Source organism: Carassius auratus, unplaced genomic scaffold (assembly GCF_003368295.1).
Source record: "Carassius auratus strain Wakin unplaced genomic scaffold, ASM336829v1 scaf_tig00033206, whole genome shotgun sequence".
Lineage (NCBI taxonomy): Eukaryota > Metazoa > Chordata > Actinopteri > Cypriniformes > Cyprinidae > Carassius > Carassius auratus.
This window is the reverse complement of record NW_020526059.1, coordinates 26,568-47,832: the sequence shown is the minus strand read 5'-3', so window position 1 is coordinate 47,832 and position 21,265 is coordinate 26,568. Positions and strand designations below refer to the sequence as shown.

The 21,265-nt window shown below is 36.7% G+C and overlaps 1 long non-coding RNA gene across 1 annotated transcript; it reads right to left on the bottom strand.

The window, feature by feature from the left end:
* Nucleotides 1–1,570: 1,570 nt before the first annotated feature.
* On the bottom strand, nucleotides 1,571–20,120 carry LOC113081126 (uncharacterized). The gene is made up of 2 exons (XR_003282106.1): nucleotides 19,420–20,120; nucleotides 1,571–3,673 (listed from the first exon to the last, which is right to left on the bottom strand). It is a non-coding gene; the product is annotated as an uncharacterized LOC113081126 (long non-coding RNA).
* Between the last annotated feature and the right edge of the window lie 1,145 nt (nucleotides 20,121–21,265).

Sequence of the window (21,265 nt, the reverse complement as noted above, 5' to 3'; positions counted from 1 at the left end):
AGATAAGATCTGTTTAGACTCTAGAAAATGATCCAAGATCAGATTAGTCCGATTTTTTTCTCTGTTTTGTTTTGTCAGTAACAAGCTGTTTGTTTCCTACTTTTCTATATAGCTGGAAAAAAAGTATGACTTGCCAGATCAATGGGTTTTTAATTCTAATGCGTAGCTTTAAAGGGACAGCTAAAAAAAAGTCATAATTTACATCACCAACATGTCAGTCCATATAGTATTATGTTTACATTAGTTTTAATATTTTTTGACGGTTTACTTTTTCTTTTTTGCTTGTTTTTTTTTACTATTTAAAAAAAATTGTTTTGTTTTGTTATTTTAATACATGAAAATCAACCAAAAAATTAGACATTTTGTGAGAAATAAAACAAGTTAAAAAATTTTAACTCCATAAATATAATCATTTAGCCAGGCTGGAAGACCAGCTTAAACCAGCCAAGCAGCTGATTTTAATGGTTTTGTTTTTCAGCAGGGAGCCTGGGAGGGATAGTTTCAGTTAACGATAATAACTCTGATCCAAAACCAGTATGACTTTCATTCTACGTCTTCTTCTCCAAATGAATGAATGAATGAATGTTTTGTCAGTTTTTGAACAACATGAGGGGTGAACTATCCCTTTAAGTCCCTGTTGTCCATGCTGAGTGCTTTTCTCACAGGGTGCTTTTAAGAGACTCACAAACCTCCTCGCCAGAAAATCGATTACCTGCGTGTTAATTGCTGCTCTCTGCGTGAAGTCTGCCCTCTGGCCATAAAAAGATCACCGTCCTCCCACACGTCCAGCGGGCCATCTTCACTCGGGTCTTTTGAGGGAAATTGTTTTTAGTGAGGTTTTACTCTTAGGGAAAAATCTGAAGGCCTCCCGCGTAGTCAGACTGGTAGGAGGACAAAAGATTCACTTTAAGATAACTCCATCATGTGTAAGAGACTATTGAATGAAAAAAAATCACCGGCCATCTTGCTTAAAAAGTCAGTTAGAGTACTTGGTCCCAATTTATTGTAAGGTCCAAATCTGGCTATTAACAAACCATTAACTATGACTTTAGCCTCAACAAACATCTAATTTGCTGCTTACTAATAGTATTAGGTATTAGGATTAGGGATGTAGAATGTGGTCATGCAGAATATGTGCTTTATAAGTACTAATAAATAGTCAACATGCTATATATAATTTTATTTTATGTACATTTAGGACACAATACTTCGTGTTTTGTTCTGCTTCTAGGAGCCCCAAAACAGGGTCCATTCAATGATACAATAAAAGCTAATGGGGTCTAATGTTGTTAAGGCCCCAACATCCCTAGAATAATTTGTCTTGAGTGTTCTGCAGAAAAAAAAGAGAAATGCTTTTGTGGTTGGAATGACATGAGGGTGAGTGAATGAAGATTGAATGTTTATTTTTGGGGTGAACTATCCCTTTAAGTAGTTTGGCTTTTCTTGGCCTGCAATGCAGTTTGAATGACACAGCACCAAGGGACTTTATGTACAGTAGTCTCTTTATGAAGGAACATATGGAAGCTTTATGATCATATGATTTTAATTACAATATTACTTGACAGAAGTCATTGAGGTCTGCATTAAGAACAGCATTTGAATAGAAATGGGCTACAGAAGAGATAAAGACAAATTTAATGGGACATTGGATCACAAATGACACTTTGTGAAGAAAAAATACAACTTTTTGGAGAGCATGGAGTGTGTGACTCAGTGTGTGTGTGTGTGTGTGCTGTAAAGGGGAACTCCGATCTGTCCAGGCATGCCTCCAGCACTCTCTCTTTCCCATATAATGACTCATAGAAACGTGTTGTTTAAAGTAGGGGAATTCTGCCCTGGTCTGTCTGCCCAGCACATTGGGGACTAATGTGAGACAATGGCTTATGGAAAGCTCATGCTAAAAAGCACTAGCCAACGAGAGCCTAAAGCAGTCCCGCTGCAGTGATTTTAGCGCATCGTACTGGAATGTCATTTGGCAATAATCTGTTTGTCAGTCTAAACGCACAGCAGAAACAGATTCCAGCTTGGCATTTCAAGTTCAGTGTAACTGATGGAAAAACAGATTGCAGTGTTGAGAAATTTTCTAGGTTCTGGCTTTGCCAAACCCACCAATGGGGAGCAGATTTGGCAACTGTGCCGGTCCTGCCTAGAGAGAGTGCCAAGCTGCGAGTGGAGCCATGTGGGTCGTGTTATAGCCCTGGCATTCTTGTTCATCTAGCTCATCTCCGGCCACCAAGCATGAGAAGATCACAAGGTTCTGGACGTCTCCTGAGATCGTGGCACTGATGCTTGGGTAATGACATACCAGCGTGTCTTCACGTCTAAGTGGCTCTTGAATCTCTTTTGGCACATGTAATGACCCCTAGCTGTCTATGCAATCTGAAGTATTTAATCAGATTAATATGCATAGCAAATTCAGGCATGCTCACTAGACAGTGTGCCTGGAGAAACCTTATGCAGGTGCAGATGGAAACCGAAGAGGATTACGATACTTTGATAGAGCAGTTCCATTCATCAAAATGGCATTTTCTCAAGCTGCACAGAGAAACCAGTTTCACACTTTAAAGAGTCCTCTACAAACTACTATAATAAAGTACTCGATGAACTAGGATTAACTAGACCATGCCAACCAGCTAAAACCAACCATGTTGGGGGGGGGGAGAGGCTTGCTAACAAATTGAAAGTCATTTTACAGACCACACTCAATGTAGGACTTAAAATACCACATTTGAAGCTCCTGGTAATTTGAACTGGCTCGGTAACAGGGCTCGCAGTGGCCTATGTTTGTAACCGCAGAGAGCAGTCATCACGTGTGCATTTCAGGTATGAGTTTGGTATGAGAAGAGCAAATGTTTGCAAACGCTGGGAAACTGCTGTGGCTTTGCAGTCTTGAAAGGAAGAAGAATGTCATTGTGAACAGACTGTTGACTCTAGATTTGAGCTGCTTCCTGAAAATCCCAGAAAATCTCAGGATGCATTCTTCCATGAAGGAAACTGTGCAAAGAAAAAAAGAAAATAAAGATTTTGCATGATTTCAAGGTCACACTCAATAAACACCTAATTTGCTGCTTATTAATAGTTAGGTAAGGTAGTTGTTAAGTTTAGGTATTGGGTAGGATTAGGGATGTAGAATATGATCATGCAAAAATGCTTTATAAGTACTAATAAACAGCCATTATGTTAAGAAGGTATGCTAATAAGCAACTGTTAATACTGAGAATTGGTCCCTATACTAAAAGTTACCAAATATAACATTAAAACAACATGCTTTGTAGAAATGACATGCATGATGGGGCGAGGATAACTTTTTAGTTTATTACAAATATTTGGGATTGAGACATGATACAGGCCAGACTTTAACCTCTGTCTCCCTGGGAAAGCTGTGGCTATATGATACTATTTCACTTAGTGGTGTTGTTGTTATTCCTCATGAATATGAGGAAATGAGTCAGACCTGATGTTCTCATCATCTTTATTGTACGCTCCCACACCCAGCCCATCCTTCTGCCTGGATCAAGTGCTCTTGTTGTATCTTCTGGTGGTCAGCATGACAACAGATGTTTTCCAGGACCCTATCGAGTAAACATCTCTCCCTCTATGTCTCCTGTGCTGGCCATATGACAGGTGGAAGAGCAGGTTGTCGGAAAGGTGCGAAGCCTCTGCTTTCATCATACTAGAGATGTCCAAGACATTAATCATGGATTTCAAAACTACATGACCCTAATATGCTAATGATGCTATTTTGAGACACTGGCAAAAACGTCTATTAGTCATCTTAATACTTGTTGTGTAGGTGCGGGCCCTGTTGTGTTACTGTATGTATTATTGTGAGTGGGAGGAGGTCTCATTAAGCTCGCTAATAGCTGTAGATGGGACTCAGTTTTGAGGCAGGGTAATATGGGTATTTGTCTAACAGTGAAACCTGCAGACACAGGCTTAACTACATAAGTCCAATGTTAACATTGGCTCTGAGCTGTGCATTGCCTGAGTGTTTCATCATCATGATTTAAGGCCGTTGTCTGTTACTGGCTAGGCTACGGATTTACCACACGAGTTCTTTGTCTGTGTGCAACCAGTTGCAACACATCCAGTTTCTTATATCGCTGGTAATACTATTTTAATTACATCTACAGCCTTTGAATAACATAAAAGTGTTTAAAGTACAACTATAAACAAACTATTTAAATTAGGCAACATCACACAAACGTGCGAGTTGTTCTGAATTACAGTCAAGGTACAGAATGGAAACACTATCGGAATAGTCCATCTGCCATCAGTGGTTCTACCGTAACGTTATAACGCGACGAGAAAACTTTTTGTACGACAAGAAATCGAAAATAATGACAGTCACAAGTCTCCCTGTTTTCAAGCAAAATATCTTAAATTGTTATATGAAAACGAACAAAGCTTTTACGGGTTTGGAACGACATACAGTCAGCATCTAGTCATAGTTGGGGGCGGAGTCTTTCATTTATGAATGAAAGTGTAAAAGTTCAGACACAAAAGCAAGTTGTTACGTATCCTCACGCTTTTTTAAGTGGGTATACGGAAATCCTTGGTCTTCTCTAGTGGACTACACCTCTTAGCAGACGTGTTTTCATGCGAGTTTAGGTTCGACACTAGGCTAACGTTACATAGTTTTGCTTCAGGTAGAATAATAAGGCTAATTATATATGCATTCCACTTTCTGAAACAACCTTATACAGTTTTGATAACGTTATAATGAGCACAATGTTAACGTAGCCTCCCTGTGACGAAAGGCAGACTGCACACACACACACACACACACACACACGCTTATTCTTGGGATTCCACAACTTCCCTTGATCATCCTCACAATTTGATAGCCATTTTGTCATCCTTTCCAGTTCTGTATGTTTATAAGGAAGGATGTAGAACTTTAATTAATAATTTGTTAGTTTATTGGAGGTACAGAAAACGACACAGCAACTCTTCGGCATGATTGTCCCATGTATTTCAATTGGCGCCAAGGCAATGTTTTCCCCAATGGGCTAAAAATGTGACGGGGCGTTCCAGGGGGTGTTCCCAGACCAAGCGTCTATATGTATGGAGGTAAGTGATTAATGACTAAATTTTTATTTAGGGGTGGAGTAACCCTTTAAGACATAATCCAATCTGATTGGCCGAACATTCATTCAAATTTGTTATTATGATATTCTTTTTTTCTATATTCTATTTTTTATGTTTTTTAATATAGCTTTCAATTATATCACTTCTTAACAGGAGGTATATAAAAAAACATCCTGTTTTCCCAGTTGTCCTTTGTGGTTCCACTTGAACGGCAGTTGATTTGAGTGAGTCATTGAATCTTTTAGTGAATCGATTCGTTTAAACACACGGATTCATTCCATTACGGAAGCTGTGAGTAGCTTTGAGACGCTTCGACCAATTTTTTTCTACTTTTTACTTAGTTTGGAACTATTTTTTTTATGCAATGATACAATTACAGAAATATAAACTGCTAATATAAGTAAGTAAGTGAGTTACTTAATTTTACCTTATTTATTTGTTTTTTTAAAACAATGTCAGGTTTAGGTGAGAGGTGTGGGAATGAACATCTTGGCATTCATCAGACTCGCTTGCCTTCAGCAGAACTTCCTCTAAGTTTTACTCGAGATATTAGAGTTGGGATTTATCTCTGTCACACATGGAAGCATGATTAGATTTTGTCTTGTGTTGCTGGTGATAGCGCTTCAGATTTATGCCTCAGGCCTGACTTCTCAAAGAATCATGTCTCAATAAATCAGCCTGTTCTCCGTCTCTATAATACACACTGGATGAGGATGTAAATAATTAGAATATACATAGTAATTCCCTCTAAAAGGGTGAAACTGAGTGTGAGGGTGTGTTTCGTTCTCTCTCATGCTTGTGCATGGCTCACCATCAGGACAGCATCAGTCCTTTACTGTGTACAAAAGGGTACAAAGCAGTGTTGTTATTATTAACTAAAACTATTAAAATAGTTTTGTTAATTACAATTATGCTGTAATAAAATACAAAACAAATATTAGAAGAAAAACCGAAAACTTCTACTCCTCGTGGCCCTTGTACTGCTTACCCAGATGCCTGTTCCTCTCTGTTTGAAATACTTTTGGAGAGACCTGGCCCTCTCCCTACATGACTCCTCCATCCATAAAAACCTTTCCTCCAGAGCGCAGTCTCGCCGTCCTCCTTAAATCATCCCCGGAATGTAGTCTTAACAGTGTATTAACGGTCTCTCTTTAAAGCAGGGCCAGGATGGCTTCATTAATGCCTGGTGGCCTGTAGAAATGCTCCTCTTGGGCCTAATGCATTGGGCCAAGTGCCTCACAAAAGAAAGGAAATGGTCTAAATCAAAACGCCTGGATTTCAAGCACGTATATTCAGTGTTGATAAGGTCCCGGTGCTAGAAGTCTAAACGCAACTGCTTGTTTTTTTCCTTTTATTCTGATAATTTAATACTGTCTGTTTGTGAGTCCTACGCCTTGAAACCGAGGTATTGATGATGTTTTATGGCTGGTGTACACGTGCATCTGTGTTTGTGTTAAAGTGATAAGTCTCCCTGCATCTGTGTGTTATTGTGTATGTCAGCTGTTGGTTCAGACTGGGCCCATTTCTCCTTCCTGATTGGAGAACAGAGTTGAAAAGCACAGCAGAGGCTCTCTGTGTCCCCGTGAGTAATGCAGGGCCGCTGATCCAGGGTGTGTCGCCCTGCCGCCCCTGCGCTTTACCCTCGTCTCACTGTGGCTTAGTGACTGACAAAGCGACTCCAGCACTTGACCAACTGTTTATAGTTATTCCAAGTGGCAGGAATATTGCAAACATAATTTGCGATCATTTGAAATGTTTCCATGCAATGTGATCATTTTTACAGGCTTTGGCTCAAGTATTTCAGAATGACTAGAGCAACACATGAGTTGCTATACACTGATAAGGCAAAGTTGCATAACTTTTTAGATGCATTAAGAAGTTATCTGGTAAATGCATTCCATTGCAGTTTATGTGTATCTTCTTTCCAAACAAAATGTATGCACATTAGGTGAGTATGTAAGATTTTTAATCTGCATATAAGTGGATTGAGAACCTGACAGTTGTTTCACCAGAAATTTAATCTTATAGGTCTGAAGTTTTCAAAATGGCATCAGGGGAATCGGAGTGTGCACATAAAAAAAAAGAAGAAGATCAATTGCATTATGCTGACATTATAGTGTTTCATTCAGACCATATTGACAACCCTTGTTTGTAAGATCTTGCATTATTCTAATAATGGACAAAAAAAACTTAAAGTAAATATTAACCAGATATTATTTTAATTTTTTTTTAGCTTGAATGCAGTTATTTTTACACAGTACTAATGGGTCTGTATACATGTCAATAGATGCAAACATTTAGAGTTGGTAAGATTTTTTATTTTTATTTTATTCTTTAAGAAATCTCTTTTGCTCACCAATCTGTATTTGTTTAACTCTTTAAGTGCCACTCCCAATTTTTGAATATAGATCTGAAAGCGCACTATTCAAACTTAAATTGTTATAACTCATGGACGCTTTGGACTACAGACCTAAGGTTGGACTCTTTTTAAAGAAAACAATCTGCAGATTATTGCAGAAGTGGAATAATATCAAGATAGTAAAATATCAATAAATTAAAAAAGTTACAATTTACTGTAAAGAAAACACTGCACCGTTTTATTTTATTTGATATAAAATAAATATTTTTCAAAATATTTTTGAATCCAAAATTGCTATAAAATTAAAGCCTTATGTCTAAATAAGTTATGTTCCAAATTTGAAGTTGATTTTTAAAAAATTAAGGTTCCCAATAGATTTTATATCGGGCATTATACCACAAACAGCCACCGGGTGCCATCAAAACTACATTGAATTTTTTAAATGCATTTTTCTTTCACAAATGTCTAAATATCTCTATTATGTCTATCACAAAATAACCACCAAATATGGAATCTTGAGACTCAGACCTTTCTGACAATATGTATTTTGTCAAGATTATAGAAAGGTTTGATTCTAAAAGACCATAATACATTTTGTAATATGACACCTGAATCCACCCTCTAAGGGGAAGGAGACTGCCAAAAGACATTAAAGTAATATTTCCATTGTAATGCAATGTCCAATCTCAAAATGGGTTTCACAGGATGAATTTTGAGGTTTAAGTTTTCAAATGATATGTCATTTATAATTATTACTAAGTTATGTGACAGAGAAAAAAAAGACAAATGCCAGTGGCACTTAAGAGGTTAATTGAAAATCATGTAGTAACTTAACTATTACTATTTAAAATAACTGTTTGAAATTTATAATTGTGGCGAGTGGGGTGGGGCCGAGAGGCGTGGGAACAAGGAGTGAGGCCAGGTGTAGTGATTGGAGATGAGCTACACCTGCCTTCCACCACTGGTATCGAGTCCCACGTAGGAGATGGAAGGATATAAAACTGGAGCGACTATAGTGAAGGACGAGAGAGGACCAGGCCTGGGCCATATTTTTATGTTTGCTTTTTATTTTGTACACACCAGTCGTCCGTGAAGGGCTGGTGCGCTGTTTTGTGTTTATTTTGAATATTAAAATGTTATTTGATTGTGAAAAAAATATATAAAAAAATAAATAAATATGGCCCACGCCTCTCGGCCCCGCCCCACTCGCCACAATAATATATATATATATTCCATTATATATATTATAAAAAGACTATACTCCAGTCTTCAGTGTCACATGATCCTTCAGAAATCATAATCTAATATGATGATTTGATGTTCAAGAAACATTTACTGACTCTTTACAGATTTTTTTTACTGTATAGTTTGGAAGAGAGTCTCTCACTGTGGTATCATACTTGGGGGGTCTTTGACATCAAACGGTTTAAAAACTCCTGCCATGGATCAAAAAGTATGTGTTTCTGGACAGCCTCACATTTGAAATATAGTTCTGTGTATTAAAACTGTGTCTCCTATAAAGTCATCATGATATACATTTAGCATACGATAAAACTAACTGTCATCTTGACGATTTATGAAGAATGCGGTGATTACAGTCACCGAGTCAGTTCCATCTGAAAAAAAGAATGAAAGACAAAGATTCACTTTTATTTACATTTACGAGACTGATCAAATCCAATGTGAGTTTATACTGAAAGTCTATATCCTGACTGTTTGACTTGTTGCTTCTGCTACCAATGAGAAAGCATGTGACTTGTTGTCCTCGTGTGGGTGTGAGAGGGCTGGAGTTAAAATGAATACCAGAAATACTTCTATTATTATCTTTAACATTACTGACACACAATCGAGAGAGCAATAGGAAACATTTCTCGAGTGGAAATTAACATCTGGTTCATGTTTAATATGATCCATTACATGAATCCACAGGATGTGTGTCCTTTAAAGTGCATTCTGTGTCTCGGTGTGTGTGTGTCCACAGCTTGTATCTGGTCTGGATAATCTATCTGGTTCTCCTGTTTCTGACCCCAGCGCAGGTTCAGGAGGGCTGAAGGATGACATACCCCGAGATGAAGCGTGCAGAAGAAGGACCTACTTTCTGTATCCCATTAACATCACCTCATAAAATGCTCCTACACGACATGAGCAAACTGACACCCATGTGTTAGCTGGCTCAGCTTTCTGCAGGTATGGCATATTTGGTTTTCATTTAGCCCTTGGCTCGCACGTCGGTGATGGATTGTCAGAAAACGACATGGTTGTGGGTGCAGGGCATGGCAGAAGAATGTGCACGCCCCTTTATCAAGCCATTTGTGCATTTCTATGTGTTGTCTTGCCCTGGCAGAAGCATCTGCTCATCTGTGTCTTATATTAGGCTAGTGTCAGGAAACTCACACCTTAGCAGTGAGTCCATCACATATTTAGAAAATTAGAACTTTAAATAGAAGTAAGCTGACTGCATAACAGCTGATGTATACATTAGGCTTGATTTAGCATCTATTACAAAACAGATCCGGTCTTAAATTGCAAATTAACTAACTGCTAATGACGGTCATCACAATTTTGGTATCTGACAGCACATGTCCACTTAGAATGCTGATGTTAATTTCCAATGGAGAGTCACGGGTTGAGTTTCCCATCAGGATAATGTGTGTGTGGTCCTCTGTCATAAACACTGACTTGTTAATCCTGAGGGTCAAATCACTGGGCTGTTGGAGAGAGGTGAGACATGCTGAGAATACCTGGCTATATTAAGCCACCCTCTTCATCAAAAACATCCTCTGTCTCTATTTGAGGGATAGTTCAAACAAACAAATAAATCAATCAATTCTGTCATCATTTGCTCTCCCTCATGTCGTTTTAAACCTTACTTCTGTGGAGCATGATTTTTTTCTTCTTCTGTACAATGAATGTAAGTGGAGTCCAGTGTTGTTTTGGAGCGCAATTACTTTAATTATATGGATCAAAAGCGTTAAAACATTCTCCAAAATATGTTCTTTTGGGTTGTGAAGAAGACAGAAAATCATTCAGGGTTGGACGGACATGAAGCGGAGTAAATGATGAATGAATTTTCATTTTTAGGTGAGAATGTTAGGACTTTTAAATATCTTCCATTAAAACATTAACTAACATTGCTGCATTAAATAATGTGTAGAAGATAATTAGGTACAACTGAGTTAATAGTTAGAAAGTGGGAATTCAAATGTCCACTGATGTTCTGGATTATCTTCTGGGACCCAAGGCTGAAAACATCTTCACTAAGGTAAATGTAAGTTACATTTAAATGTAAACAACATTTAATAAAAATAAGGTAACACTTCAGTATAGAGACCAATTCTCATTGCTTATTAACATGCCTATTATTAACATATGAACTGTTTATTAGTACTTATAAAGCACATCTTCTGACCACATTTTACTTCCCTAATCCTACCTGATGATACCTAAACTATTTATAAAAAGCAAATTAGAAGTTTATTGAGGAAAATCTCATAGTTACTGGCTTGCCAATAGTGAGAATTTGACAGCTTTTATTTGACAAAGACACGTTAAATTGATAAAATGACATTCATAATGTTACACAAAAGTTTCTATTCCAAAGAGACGTTCTCCTGAACTCTCGAGTCATCAAAGAATCAACAAAACATTTATTACAGTTTCCACAAACCTATTAAACGGTTTTCAACACTGATAATATAAAATGTTTTTTGAGGAGCAAATCAGCATATTAGAATGATTTCTGAAGGATGGAGTAATTACTTCATTAGAATAAGTAAATCAATTATAGATAATTGTTTATTTGAATATCACGGTTATCGTCAATACCGGTACATCGCGACAGCCCTAATATATATATATATTTGAGCAGTCATGAAATTAGAAAAGTAGTTGTCCTTTCTCTGTAGATGTGCTGTGTGGTCTGTAACTCTCATTTAGCATCATCAGTCTCTACCAGTCTAGCTGGCCTGGCCCACAATGGGCTAAATTTGGGCACTGATGCCCCTCTTTATCTTCCTGCAACAAAGATGTCAACTCCCCTGATTGACTCATTGAAAGAGCATTCAGCACAAGTGGGTCAAGGCAGTGGTTAATTCACTGATCCAGCCTGTGCAAGCAAAAGTGCGTTTTGTTTTTTAGGGTTATTTAAGGTTGGATCCTGCCTTTCAGATGGATAATTGGTTACAGTCTGCGACCACATTTGCCAAAAATTAATCAACACTTTTCACTAGACAGCTCTGGTGGAGCAAATAGCCATTGTTTTTAACTTCAGGATTGTTAACTAACAGTCACATGTTTTTTTATCAAATGCTACAAATTACATTATTTGTTCTTTTAAAATGTTTATTATTGAGGTAATGCTGAGGATAAGTGTAGCATTATCATCATTTTGTTTGGTCCTTGTTTATATAAACATTATTTCAAGTTTGAAAATGATATTTACCACAGATGTGTAAATAAAACACGTTTTTGACATGCTAATATACACATTGATCACAAAATTAATGCTTTTTGTGAACCAAAAAGGCTTTTTAAACAGTCTAGTTCATTATGTTGAAGATAATACTCAGTGTCACCATAAGCAAACACTCCAATGTCCTCTGGCCCATGGCTCACAAATGCAAACAAATGGACTTTGTGTCTAGTAAAACTGAGAGCTCTTGCTGTACATGCTCGAGAGGCATTTTAGATGTATTTTGAAAAATGCTGTTTACAACGAAGCTAGACTCCTTAAATATGATGTTAAGGAAGGGTAAACGCCCCTTTATTTTGCTCCTCTTGTTTTTAAGCTGTCAGTTGTGTACACTGAAACGCTGGGTGAACTACAAGGAACAGTAATTCTGTGCCAAATGTGGAAAAGCATGGTTTTGGCAAGAAAACTTGATTTATACTTGGTTAAAGCATTGTGGACATGACAAACATGATCTTTGTATTTTTAAAATGTCTTTGCAAGTTAAACCTTTCTGGCACTGATTCAAGCTGTGAAAATGCACATTGTTCGGCATTTGGCATTCATTGCAATGGAGTAAACATTTTTGTTTCATACATACATACATACATATATATATATATATATATATATATATATATATATATATATATATATAGTTTTTTTGTTATTAAAACACAAATGAAAACACATACAATAAAAAAAATAATGCAGAGTAGTAAAAGTCCAAACCCACACAGACACTTCTCAGCAGACAGAACAACATTCCTATTCTCATCATGGATTTTAATAATAAAACATCTGCCTCAGATGAAATACATGTAAAGCATGCGTCTGTTAAAATTAGCTGATTCTGAAATAATATTTATGCATGCAACTGTCTCAGCAAATCCAAGGTATATCAACAAACTGAGATTATGCCCTGTCTTTTTATGTAATTATAATTACCATTTACTTGCAGAAATGTTTCTAATATAAACTATCAAGCGACACTAATTTGTACCTATTATGAATAAAAGCCGATGCTCAACTAATATTTCATTTTATATTAATAATTTTTCATAACCTCTATAATAAAAAAAATATATTATATTTCATTTTATTTGAATAGTGGTTTTCGCTTTACAAAAAAAAAAAACAGCTTTACAGAATAAAAAAAAAATTATATGATTTAATACTGTAATTAAATAAGTTAAATCCTTGGATTTTAAAATGACAAATTTTAAGAAAAGGATCTGTCTTATAAAACTGACAAAAGGAATTTATATTTGGCCAGCCCTGTCTGGGTTATTAAAAGGCTTTTGGCTGCCCATTTGGATTGACAATAGACTTTACTACACAGTCAGCAATGACTGCTCATATTGCATATCATTTAAATTGTTACAACCACATCAATTTTTGATCAGTTGAGTCATTGCTAAAAGGCCTGTACCCAAAGAAAATCATGCTATGGAATTAGACAATAACGTTTGATAAATAAAGTTTTCAAACAAAATTGTTTCCCTTTTATAAACAAGAAGTCCAATTTGTGCATAAATTCAACCGCACATTCATTTTCAAAACTTCCTAAACTGATTTGATTTCATCTTAATGTTTTTTTATCTGACCTGTGGTCTATATGTTTGAGCGGCCAGACAGTCTTTGACAAGCTTCTCTATTTGCTTGCCAAACAGGAAATAAGTTGAAAACAGAGTCCAGATATCAAAGGACATATTCATGCTAGATGACAGATTGTGTCCACATAAAGCAAATGTAATTTGAATAAAAGATGTTTTGTCTGTTTCTTTAAACATCTATTTTTTCCCCTGACAGACATGCAAAGAAAATTGTTTGCCTCAAACTAAAAATACATTTGGTGGTAGAGCACACCACAAGGCTGAAGACCGCTGGCTGGGTACTTCTGAACGTGTCATTTATATCGTCTTCACTATAGCACTGAAATATATATATATATATAATGTCTGTTCTTGCACATCATTTCATTTTCTGTGGTATCTTTCTCCTGCTTTCTCTTTTTCTATCTTGGCACAGCTGCCTCTCTCATTTTTCACTTGAACAAAAGCAGATTTCTTTACCTCTACTCATCTTGTTTCTTTAGATTTGATAGGATCTTTCAGTTCTCCTGGCAAATCTTTCACTGTTCGCAGAAAGTTTGGCGGAGGTCTCACAGACCACAGGGCATGTTTGCGAATCATTTTAATCATGAGGTGTATGATTTATTCTGGCATTCCCTCTCCTTATTTCATCCAGCAGAGGCTTAGTACAGACTGTGTATCTTGGTTACATTTGTTTAGCATTAATAATGCTTCTAGGAATATGTATCTATTCAACTGCACACATGAGCACAGTATATAAATATATATATATAGAGCCAACAATTTGACAGTTACACCCGGGTGAAACTACTACATTATGTAAATGCAAAACTGAAAAGAAATGCTTTGATTGTGGTTTGGGTTTTTATGTAGTTCACTCAGTTGGAGCTGGATGATGCCTACAGGCCTGAGGCCTCTTCCTGCTGCGGAGAAGAAAACATCATTCTGTGTCTGTAGCAGGCACCAGAAACAAAATACTGGCTTCTCTTTAAGTCAGGATCATCATGCACCTATTTTTGCGGTCCTGGCTCACACTGTGCTCTAGGCGAGATAAGACATGACCAAAGGCCAAAAAATACCCACCACTTTTTAAACTACTTACTGGTTTCTCCTAAATGCATAAGACTTTTGTCTTAAACAATTGCATTTTGTGGTTAAAATGCTAAAAAATGCACTAGCTAAATACTTTTTTTTTACAATTTTAATGAACATGACAAGCAGTCATCACAAACTTTTGTTATGGAAAAGATTAGCGTAGATATTTTTGAGGATATATATTTATTTATTTATATATATATATATATATATAGCCATTTAGCAGACACTTTTATCCAAAGCAACTTACAAATGAGGACCACAGAAGCAATCATTTTTCATTAAATAACAAGAAAACCAGTCAAAAGTAGAGAGAAATTATTAAGTACGCTACTGTTATATGTTTTACATGTTATATGTTTTAACTGTTTATTGTTCAGAGCTAATTTTGTATTATCTATATATTATCATAGTTTCGGTAATTATTAAAAATGTTATTAGTTTTCGTATTTTAAAAATATGTCTATATATAATTTAATTTATAGAAATTTTAATCTATTCATTTTATTTTAGTACTTCTTACTAAATGAAAACGAACAATTTTATGTGGCAACTAGCTGACATAAAATAACTGAATTTTTTTCAGTTAAAGTTTATTTTATTTCAAGCAACAAAAATGTTTTAATGGTTACAGTTTTAATGAACGATAATAACACTTATCTCTCTCTCCCTCTATATATAGCACATCACATAAAATACTTGGCACAAGCTGATTGGCTCATGTTGCACTCACAGCTCTATTCACCTGTATAGATCTGCTACAGGTAATATATATGCTACTTGTGAAGCAGCAGTGTCTTAAATACTCACAGCACCCTATCAGCATTTGTATTGGCTGAAGCACGTTGCAGTACTTGCTTTGCAGCAGCAGCAATAATCTACAACAACAGCAATAACTAACAGCAGCAGCAGTGTAGGAGATCTATTCCACAGAGACCAAATACATAAACATTGTCATATTCATTACCATACTCAAATCTTTAGAGAGTTGTCATGATACAATTAAACTAATGCAATAAATCTGGCTATGGACGGAAGTGCACAAACTGTAAAGCATTAATATCTAATGGTTTCCAGATAAACAAACTCCTCACTGTGACTGTGAGTCAGTGTGGCTTCGGAGGTGTGTCTGTGCTGAGTCACCAGATCTGTGTCACCTTTCATTTCTCACCCCCTTCTAGTACTCTTCTCCACCCAGTCACAGACCACTGCCTCTACAGTCCTCAACAACACGCAGCTGCTGAATCACACACACACACACACGCACGCTATTCATGAGCATTCGTGATCACTCAACAAGTTTTCACTCGTCGTCATTATGTGTGTTTGTTTGTAAAAAGTGAGAGTGTGTGTGTGTGTGTGTGTGTGTGTAATCTGGGTTTAGGTGCATCATAAAACCACAAGCATGTTATCACTTATGAAGACATACTCGTGTGAGCTTGATCAATGTCACGTACTACAGTCACAGAGGTAATGTGTGATACCACATCAGCTTCAATACAAACGTGTGGATGGCTTTTATTTCTTTTCTAATTAAACAATGACACAACCCAAATACTACATCTCTGTGATGTTCAGGTGAAGACTTTACATACTCTGTAACCTGGGTGTGATTTGTCATTTTGATTTAAAGCCATTATCAAGCACCTCATTAAGTTTTCTCAATCAAACCTTTTGCCCTTAACTTATGCTTCAAAGTTACCAAAATTGTTAAGCATGCATTGATGACCTTGCATCTAGATTACTGTAACTCTCTTGTAACCTCTTACTCTTTAAACTGTTTGAACAGTTAATTTGTCCTGAACTCTGCAGCCCATAATGCTTGCATTGTCCTCCATGGGCACTATAGTAACTTCAGCATCACTGCCATAAAATTCAGGGATATGAATAGACCATACACTGACTTCAAAGCCAATTTTTGTAATGTAATTTAACGCTTTACTTATCTCTACAAAAAAAATGCTAATTTACTGAATTATCTATTGTTTTTTTCCTTTCTCATCAAATATTGGTAGCTGGTAATTAATCAGCATATTGTGCAATTAATTTGCTTAACATTTTACATTAATTGCCAGACATAAAGCCAGCCAGTTGAATGAGCAAAATGTTTTTCAAAAGTTTGTTATTGGCGGGATGTTTATGAAAGAAGTCTCTCATGCTCACCAAGGCTGTATTTATTTGATCAAATATACAGTAAAACAGCAATATTGGGAAATGTAATTACTTTTTTATCATTTGAATATTTTAAAATGTATTCCTTTGATGACAATGCTAAATTTTCAGCGGCCATCAGTCTTTGGTTTGTCATGATCCTTCAGATTTTATTTTTTAATATGCTCATGTGCAGCTCAAGAAACAGTTATTATTATTATCATCGATGATAAAAAAACAGTTGTGCTGCTTAATGTTTTTGAAATCTTGTTTTTAAGATTTTTTGATGAATAGAAAGTTCAAAAGAACGCCATTTTAAAAATAGAAATCTTCTTTAACTTTAGAAATGCTTTCACCACTCTTGATCAAGCTATTGTTTCCTTGCTGAAAAAAGTATCAAGTTAATTTTTAAAAAGTAGTGAGCCCAAACTCTTGAACAGTAGAGTAGATAATGTATGTTGCACACAGTTTATATTTCAATATGTAAAGTGTCTGAAATATTGCTTTAATATCTTTCATAGCCTTTAATAGCCATGCCTTTCTCTTTGGCTTATTTTTGCACAGGGATGTCCTGGCCGGAGGGAAACGTGCTGTGATAGTAGCGAAGTGCAACTGAGATGTGTGGGACAGCAGGTGATCTCAAAGAGCATGCATCGACTCCGAGCTGAGTCACTCTTTCTCTCAGCCTCTGTGCAGGCTATTACCTGCCCTTCACCAAAATGCAGGGCGATACAGACCGTTTATTGAGTTTCTCAGTGTGATATCCATGTTGCATTATAATAAGGGAGAGAATCTGCTGTGATTGTGAAGCAGGTTCAGGTTTTGCTCTGACTGGCCAAGCTCAACCTAAGACAATACAATCAAGTCCAGAAGAACTGGACGACTTACTCGAACGTTTTGGGAGAATGAATGAGCTCAAACTGATATTTGACAACACAACTTTGTCTCAGAGGTCTCCTGACCAACTCTGAAAAGACATAACCTCAAGCAGGGGAACTTCATTCTGTGTTCACAAGGCTTACATTGACTAGTGGACGTGACAAAAAACAATCCGATTCATAGCAGAATGAAGTCACGTCTTTAAAAAGAGCTGGTTTGAAAGGGGAAATGTACATTGCAGTAATGAAAGGAAAGGCTGTATTGACTCGACCGCTTTATTAACATAAATCACATATAGTGTGTTTTGCATTAAGTTACACAAGATCTTTTGACAATTCTTTGACTGTGTCGCAAAGACCACAAATCTAAATAGCTAAATTTGGAAACTGCATTTAAAAAGGAGGGTCTGAAAAGCCTTTCACAAGAAGGCTTTCTTATTCTCTGTATGTGTTCTGTTATATTAGAGCGTGCATGCCCTGCTCGGTCATGTCTGTCCATGCAGGGACGCTGAAAATTGCAAGAGCAATAAGGATTTTTAGGGGCATTATGACTGGGTTAATAAAACACAGCTGCCCCTAAAAGTCCCTCATTTTTCTTGCTGCCTTTTCTGTCCTCTTCCTAGACTCACATTTCAACAGCACGGAGCCGGCTTTCAGTCCGGCGGCTGGGTGTTGGTGAGAGCTGGACACCCGTTCCCCTCCCCTGAGGAAGCACAGACGTGGGGCTGCTGTATCACTTCCTTGCTTCTGACGGCTGGGAACGAGCGAGACCCTGTTTGTCAGCCGTCCAACAAGTGAAAAGTTTAAATTAGGAAGAGAGTGAGGGGAATTTTAGCCTCCCTCTTCCCCTCATGCCAGGGGTTTATAAATTGCCCTTATAAAAAGACGGGTTTGCTTTGGGATTTAAGTGGGTGGCTGAGAGGGGTGAATGAGTTCAGTGCATTTTGGAGCGGGATTCTTTCCTATTCGGATTGGTATTTCGGTGTTTATACATGCACTACAAACATGCCCATTACACAGCGTGAGGGTCCTTTCAATATTACAGTCATGAGCTACCGAAATGTTTGTGAAATGATAGGAAATACTCAATTCTAATTCCAGCTTGATAGGCCTAAGTGTTTAAGTTCAACAAATCACACTAAAATAGATAACTATGTGCATTTTTTAAATATATGATCTTAACTTCTTCTAAAAGAGGGATATTGCATAGAGAATCCTTGACAGAACGCCTTGAGCAAACTACTTCGGATAATTATTTTACCAAATTATTTAAAATACTGTATTGCAATTAGTATTCCATTACTTATAACCAAAGCTTACAAGTGAGTTCTTTCTCATTCTGTTTCCCACCTACAGAGCAGCTGAATATTTTTTATTATTATTTATGTGCGTATTATAATATATCCATTCAGACAGAAATAAGTGAGGATGATTGCATGAGCCAGAAACTGGGACTTTGTAGGCCAGTTGAGAGTAAATTTAACTACTCACCTTGCCCGCAAAGACCCAACCTCTAACACACTAATGTCTTTGACCCTAAATATACAACATTTATTATTATACATCCATTGTTATGTTTTCTTTATAATGAATAACCCTAAAACTACACGATTTCACTAAATTGTACTTTAATATACTTTATTTGCTCTGTTTCATTCCTAGATATTAACACTTTAAGCCAAACAACATATATAAAAAATTAGGCTACCCTAAAAAACATCTAAATAAATACTTCAGTAGGAATGTAGAAGCACATATTGATGTATTTTCTTATCAACAACTAGCAACAATAGATTCATTTACCTCTGCTTGACGTCCATTGTTTGAGAGGTGTATCAACCCAGCTTGTCTTTGATTTACGTCCTCTGTTTCGATTGCTGGAAAGTTTGTGGTCCAATTCTGGTTCCGATTGTTGTCACAGGAATGAAATAAAGATGCAGTCTTCGCTGAAGCCTGCGTGCAAGTTTCTTCTGAGAAGATATGCGAGTTTATTCGTCTCTTGCATGCGCCGAAATCTATTCAAGTTCACTCATCGGGAGGGTAGTGATGACTGTCACCGCCGCCGTCTTAAAGGATTTACCTGGATTCTGCACACAGTCGCGTGCCATGAGACAGCCGCAGCAGCAGCACGCGCAGTCCTCACGCAGGCCCTCCCCAAAATGGCATTCTAGGTAGCACATGCATTTATGAATGTGTGACACTCACCTACTTGTCTTTGGTTTAGGGCACAGCAGCTAGAAAGTTTATTGCTGGGTGCGCATTTATGTCTTAAATGCGAAATGTCTGCGTGCTGTCGAGAGATTTCTTTGGTGTGGCAAACATATTAAAGTCCCACAGAACAAAAGCAGTTGAGTTGTTTGATTTGAACCTTTTCGGTTTTATAATGTTTTGTCGTAGAATCCTCACTGTCGTGCATTATTAGCTGCGCACTGTAGCCGTTGTATAGTCCAGATATGATTTAATTTGGAGCGCCAGCGGCATCTTGTGGATACATGCGTGATACAACATTACACACACCGATTTACATATTTTTTTTAAACTTTTTTTTTTGCTCTTCTCAATAAAGCAATACTAAAATAAAATTTTATTTATTCATTCATTATTTTTTTAAACGGACATGTCAGTATCAAGGCTATTTTCATGGGGATCTGAGAATAAATTACACAAGGCATAAAACTAACAAAACGTTATGAAAGACATTTCAAATCTACACAAGACAAAAGATCAAGGTGACACATTTTAAAATAAATCAGTTAAACACACCACTGAATAAACCCTTGCCTAATTACATTAAAAACAGTAGGCCTACAATCTAATAGAATATGCACAGTCATTTTTATCTGGCAAGTAAGGCGTGATGGTGGTTCTTCACCTTTTAATAAATATCTATGTGTAAGTCCTGTATGACCTAAAAGACACCTTGTAAAAACAACTTAATACCTAGGTTTACACTAGGATTTATTGTATATAGCGTTATGTTATATATTATATAAAAGTTTATCACAGGTTTGACATCACTGATAGGAATTTGACACTCTGAGATATTCAGGTTGAGCGCTTCTTTTGCAGAGATGTCCGTTTTCTCATTGCCAGCAAAAAAACATATGAACTGGAACCCAGCAGAAGAAAATACCGAAGTGCGAAGTGACTCTTGTTTTGGCTAAAATCTTTATAATTATAATATGATCAGTCTTTACATTTTCAAGTGCTGAATGCACAAGTATTTTACATGAGTGGGTGAAATTAAAATATTTTTCTCTTGTCCATTTTCTAAAGACAGTAGGCCAAGTAGAGCACGAGCTTCAGCTGTGAGGATAGAGAACTGTCAAGACACAAGGAGACCACTAAACATTGGTCTCCAGTTACTGCTGCAGCCGATACCCAATTATCTGTGAACACGGTCTATGATGAGGACAACTGCTGCTTAACTACAAACATTTCTGCCGATATTCATGAGGGTGTGATGTGTGTTTGTACATCATTCATAGTATTCAGTCCGGCATTTGTATAGACAGACTGCAGTGTTCAGGTTATAGATACATATAAAAATTTGGATTCAAATCTGTGCTCTGGCTATAGTTTTTTCTCCTGATAAAATGAAAACTGCTCGTGTAGCAATAACATATGAAAACAAAGAGTAATTAGAAGC